A 5,011-nucleotide genomic window follows, 5' to 3' on the forward strand; every position below is an offset into this window, starting at 1 on the left:
CACATCCCGCACCATTTTCTGGCATAGAGAAGGCTCTGGTGCTTTCAGCCACCCCTCAAAGTAAGGCAGCTCAGGAAACCCATTCAGGATCGCATGCACTAGTGCCCCCTGTCTGGGCAGAAACAAGCCTGCCCTGCTGCTGGGAAAGGAGCCCCGAGCATTGCTCAAACCCTAGCCACGTCTGCCCCCACCCTGCTCAGCTGCTCTGTCCTATCCAGCCTGTTGCCTCCTCAGACTTTGCTCCCTCTTATCGCTGGCACCCAGCCTGCTTTCAGGGGTTCAACCGCAGCCCGGTGTGGTGTCAGGAGCGCCTGGCTGCTGACTGCAGGCTTCCCAGGGCTCTGCTCGGTTGATCAAGGCTCGTCTTAACCACCTTTCATGGCTGTTCATGCTGTGGAGGCAAGCGATGCTCAGCTCGAAAAGCTTCAGACAGCTCACTTGCACACAAAGTGGTCCCTTTGACAGAAAACATCCCTGATGTTTTCTCTCAGTGCTGTCAACAGCGGTGTGGAGGAGCATGGGGGAGCTGCCCTTGGTGCACCAAAGCTGGCTGACACCTGCTCAGCCCAGCCCCAGGGTGCTGTCAGCCGTGTTTAAAAGCAGCTGAGGAGACAGACGAAGACAGAGTGAGGCCCAATGGGTCTGTGGAGCCACACGTGCCAGCTCCTCATCGCCACATCACAGCTCCCTCCCAGCCTGCTGTGGGGCTGAGACAGCAGCTCAGCTTTGCTCCCCACCTGCAGGTTGGCTCTGTGGAAGCCTCCCTTTCAGCAGAAGCTGCCTCCCACCCATCCACAAAAAATCAGTCTCTTCCCCATTTACTCCACACCTCATGCCAGGCTAGAGAAGTTTCACCGCCCTGTCGGCAGGAATGGCACTGTCTTATGGGACCCAGGCTCTCAGAATCCCAGTGCTCTGCTCCCCACACACACCAGCGTAAAGACCTGTCCCCATGTTTCTCTTACCTTGCCATCACCATGACATCACCTTGTAGATCTTCTACCCTCTAATCAAATATTCTGGCACAAGCCTAGGAGTACTGACACAGGTACACACTCCCATCGCCACGACTCAGAGGACTTTTCACCCTCATCAGAAGGCCCTGACCCTCCATGGTCTTTGAATGTCCACCACCCTCCTGAAGACCTGTCCCAACGAGCCCTGTGACAGCTGTAAAAATGCCGGGAACCACGGCTTGTTTCTGCCCAGACAGGGGGCACTAGTGCCTGAGATCCTGAATGGGTTTCCTCCAGCGGTGCTGGCAAGCAGTGAGGGGCTGGTTGCATTGTTCAGCTTTCTCACGTGCCGTCGCTAAGCCAAAGTGCCCTTGATATTGATTCTAAGGAGGAAGGGGCGCAGACCCAAGAACTGGACTTTTTCCTCTACATTCTGCGTTTTCTGGTTTGTGTTAATACAGGGAGACTGTTGCACTTTATTTGACCCCAGTGGTGACACGGCTACAGAAGAAAGGAGGCATTTATCTCTGCAGAGAGCTTCAAACAGCTCACTTGATTTCCTAACGCACCCCATCTGCCTCAGACGTGGGTGGCATGAAAACCACTTTGGCAGCTCAGTCAGACCTGATTTTCCCCAACCACAACAACTTGCCCTTCCCCAGCCCTCACCGAGGCCCACACCACCTTGCCCACAGCGACTGCTGCCTCTCACGACTGCAGCCCAACAGCACAGAAAATGAAAAACACACACATTCAAAAAGCCTGAGCACCCGGCACCAGAAGTGCTTTAACTGCAGTCACGCCCACAATAAAAATTATAGTCCTATAAATTACCTGCGGAACTTTAATTTGGTCAAAGTCTTTTTAAAGTTTCCGACTGAGCAACTTACAGGTTGTAAAGGTCATCATAAAGCACTGGAGAAGTTAACATCAGTATGACCTCAAGACTTTTCTGATTATTTTTTATCAGCTGTAACTTGTCACTCACATATACGAGAAACAACTAGCAGCTGCAAAAGTTCCTGCACACAAATCAGGAAAATTGGCTGCAGAACACCACAGGTATGGCCAGACGCAGCTGCAAATTCAGCGCCATGAAGGGAAGGGGCAGCCACGCTCTGCATATCCCTTAACCTGTAGCCATCGGGCAGGGATAACAGAGGAAACAGAGGTTCCTTGTTCCCCAGTAAAGCTCCTTTCTCCTCACCTCCAGCATCCCGGCAGGACTGGAAGCAGTACAGGAGATGAATCATACACCATTTGCAAGTCTTGTAAAATCTTATCAAGTCCAGTTTGTACTAATCAGTGTATATCACAAGTGCAAATGTTAACCCAAAGGAGCGGCTCAATGACTGGTGCAACCAGCTGAAATTGAATCATCTGGAAGTTCGCTCATGGCCATAGGAATGTATCGCCACCCACTCCCATTCTTCCTCCAGCTTACTTAGCTCTCTTAAAACAACCATAACGGGATGATGTGTCTTGAACTCTACCTCACCACCTTTGTCATGAGCTCCTGGGGGTGAGCCAGCATCGGCCTGCAACTAAACACCAGCTTCCCTCAGGAACTGGGCAGATGGTTGCCACTTTCATCCAAGATCTCACAGTCCCCTTCAGAAATGCCTGGCCACTCATGCTGCCACGCCTGCCATGCAGCGTGGGGCGCAGAGCCACCGGGGAAGGCCTGCCTTCAGACTGGGCCGTACGTTCTTCTGCTAAGGTTTTGCAGTTTCCTTCACCCAGCTCACAGCCCAGGCCAAACATCAACCTGAGACACCACACGAAGAACTAGTGGGGCAGCACATTACATAGCTAAACTTCCGAAGTGAGAGGAAATATGTTTAGGTGTTCATAATTACTTTCCTTTGCATCTAATTGATCATCAGCACCAAACATGAAAAGCCAGTATTTCCCAGGAGCATCAGCAAACTGACATAATTTCAACAGCTCTGTACACAGCATGTAAAACTGAAAGGAGTAAAGTTCAATTTTAATTGCGCAGCTGATACCGTGAAGTAAAAATGTGCTTTCTTGTAAGGATTTTTAACACAGATTTTTCATCTTTTGAGGCGGTTTAACATGAGTCAAATTTTGCTTTCAGTTACATGGGTATAAATCTGGATTAAATCTGATAATCTCAAAGTAACACCGAAGTCACGTCTTCTTCACTGAAACTCTGAGATTGTGCAACAGAGGAAGTGGCAAAGATGGAGTAACACTGTTCTTTGGACAGGGCTCATGAAAATAGTGCTTCTACTGTGTGAACCACCTTTTCTCCAGCAAGCTAGTAATGTAGTTAATTAATTACTACACAGACGAATCTGAAACTTTTCAACAGGATCCAGAAAAAGCAACATTCTCAAGCTGGTATTTTCCAAAGCAGAGGCTGGACTCTTGCTTTTAAACCAGTAAAACTTCCTCATGGCCCACAGTTCCAGACTGAAGCAAAACTTCACAGCAAAGTAACACCAGAGTTCTATAATGCCTATGTTAACCATTCTTCAACTGCAGCAACACCTTATAGTGTCATATTTGTTCCATGTATCACCAATCATTCAACTTTGTAAATAAAGCTTTGACCCACTCTAAGTTTTTGGAGCACCACCTGTTATTTAGAGACTTTCTTTTATTCATAAACTGTCAAAAAATATACATCTCAAGGGAGAGAAAGACTCAAGGAGGTCCACAGTTAACTAACAGCCTATTTTCTGGCATTAACCACATGAAGACAAATTAAAACTTAAAATGCTCTCCTCCTCCAAACAGGGATTTTTCAAGCTTACAACAAGTGGGATTCTAAAATACTGAAGAAACAGTCCTGGTGAGTACACCTGAAAATAAAATTGTCCAGGAGACATACAGAGACTTACCATCAGATCTGAGCAGCTTATGGGGTGGGGGAAGGCAGGAAATACTATGGTGACTTCAATCATATATTTTAGTGTGGCTTTTAAGTACCGACCAAGCCAGTGAACACACAATTAAAACGAACAGTCCTGAGTGTTTTGTTTCCTGGTTTCATATGGAAATGAGGTGCAATTGCATTGCCAGTCCTTCTCCTTACAATGAATCTGTCAGTCAGCTGCCAGCAAAATTGACAGAGGGAGAAGACTTCTCAGAGATAATTAAGCTCTCTCAAGCTCCATGACCAGCTAGGGTAACAGCAGAAAAGTCCTAAATTAAAACCTCCACAAGGGCAAAGTCAGCAGAGCAGTGTACATCCTGCTGGGTGGCAGCTAACCAGCCCACTGCCACCACTTGCTGATCGGGCCATGAGCATCTGTGTCACCTTCCATTCGTGCACTCCATGCTGCCCCTTGGGTGGACTTGGTTTCAGGGGGAATGGCTGGGAAGGAAAAGCAAATTTTCAAGGAATATCTCAAGTCCACAGGACGTGAGGTTTTACTAGCTCTTTTTCTTCTTTCTTTTTCTGTAATTTACTGGCTCCCAAAAGTCTGATGAAAGACCTTCATGAGCAGATACCCATTAAATGGAAAGTGGATGACCTTTGTGGTGTTTCTTAAAAGTGAACACTTTCATGAGTTGATGAATCCAGGAAATTACCAATTATCATTTTCATTCCTTTAGGATTAAACTCTAGGAGATTTAAGTAGGATAGCTAGGTAAGAAAACAAAGCAAGCATACTTTAAAGAAGATTGAAAACCCTCCAAAAAACTGCACTGGGTAGGTTCAATGTAGTGTTGAATCAGACACAGCAGAAACCCATACAACCCTTTCTGTACCTTAATCTTCATTTTAGACAGTCCCAAATCAGAATGCTACCTGTTCGCAGAATTTGAGCCAATTATTTAAAGTAATTTTAAGCTGATTTATTATATTTCTAATTCTGAACATTCACCACTCTGCAAACAACCTAATGACCTATACCTTCACTTAGGCATTCTACAACAGTCTTCCTCTAAAACTGTCTGCCAGTCACAACATTTAAATCCTTCCTTCATCTTTCCTATAAAAATGTGGATTAGAAGTCCACATTGTATTTTGTCAATACATTGGGTTCACAGCTGAGGTACCATAACTTTAGCATGGAAAG

The sequence above is a fragment of the Buceros rhinoceros genome, unplaced genomic scaffold, assembly GCF_000710305.1.
Source record: "Buceros rhinoceros silvestris isolate BGI_N320 unplaced genomic scaffold, ASM71030v1 scaffold7898, whole genome shotgun sequence".
Taxonomy (NCBI): Eukaryota; Metazoa; Chordata; class Aves; order Bucerotiformes; family Bucerotidae; genus Buceros; species Buceros rhinoceros.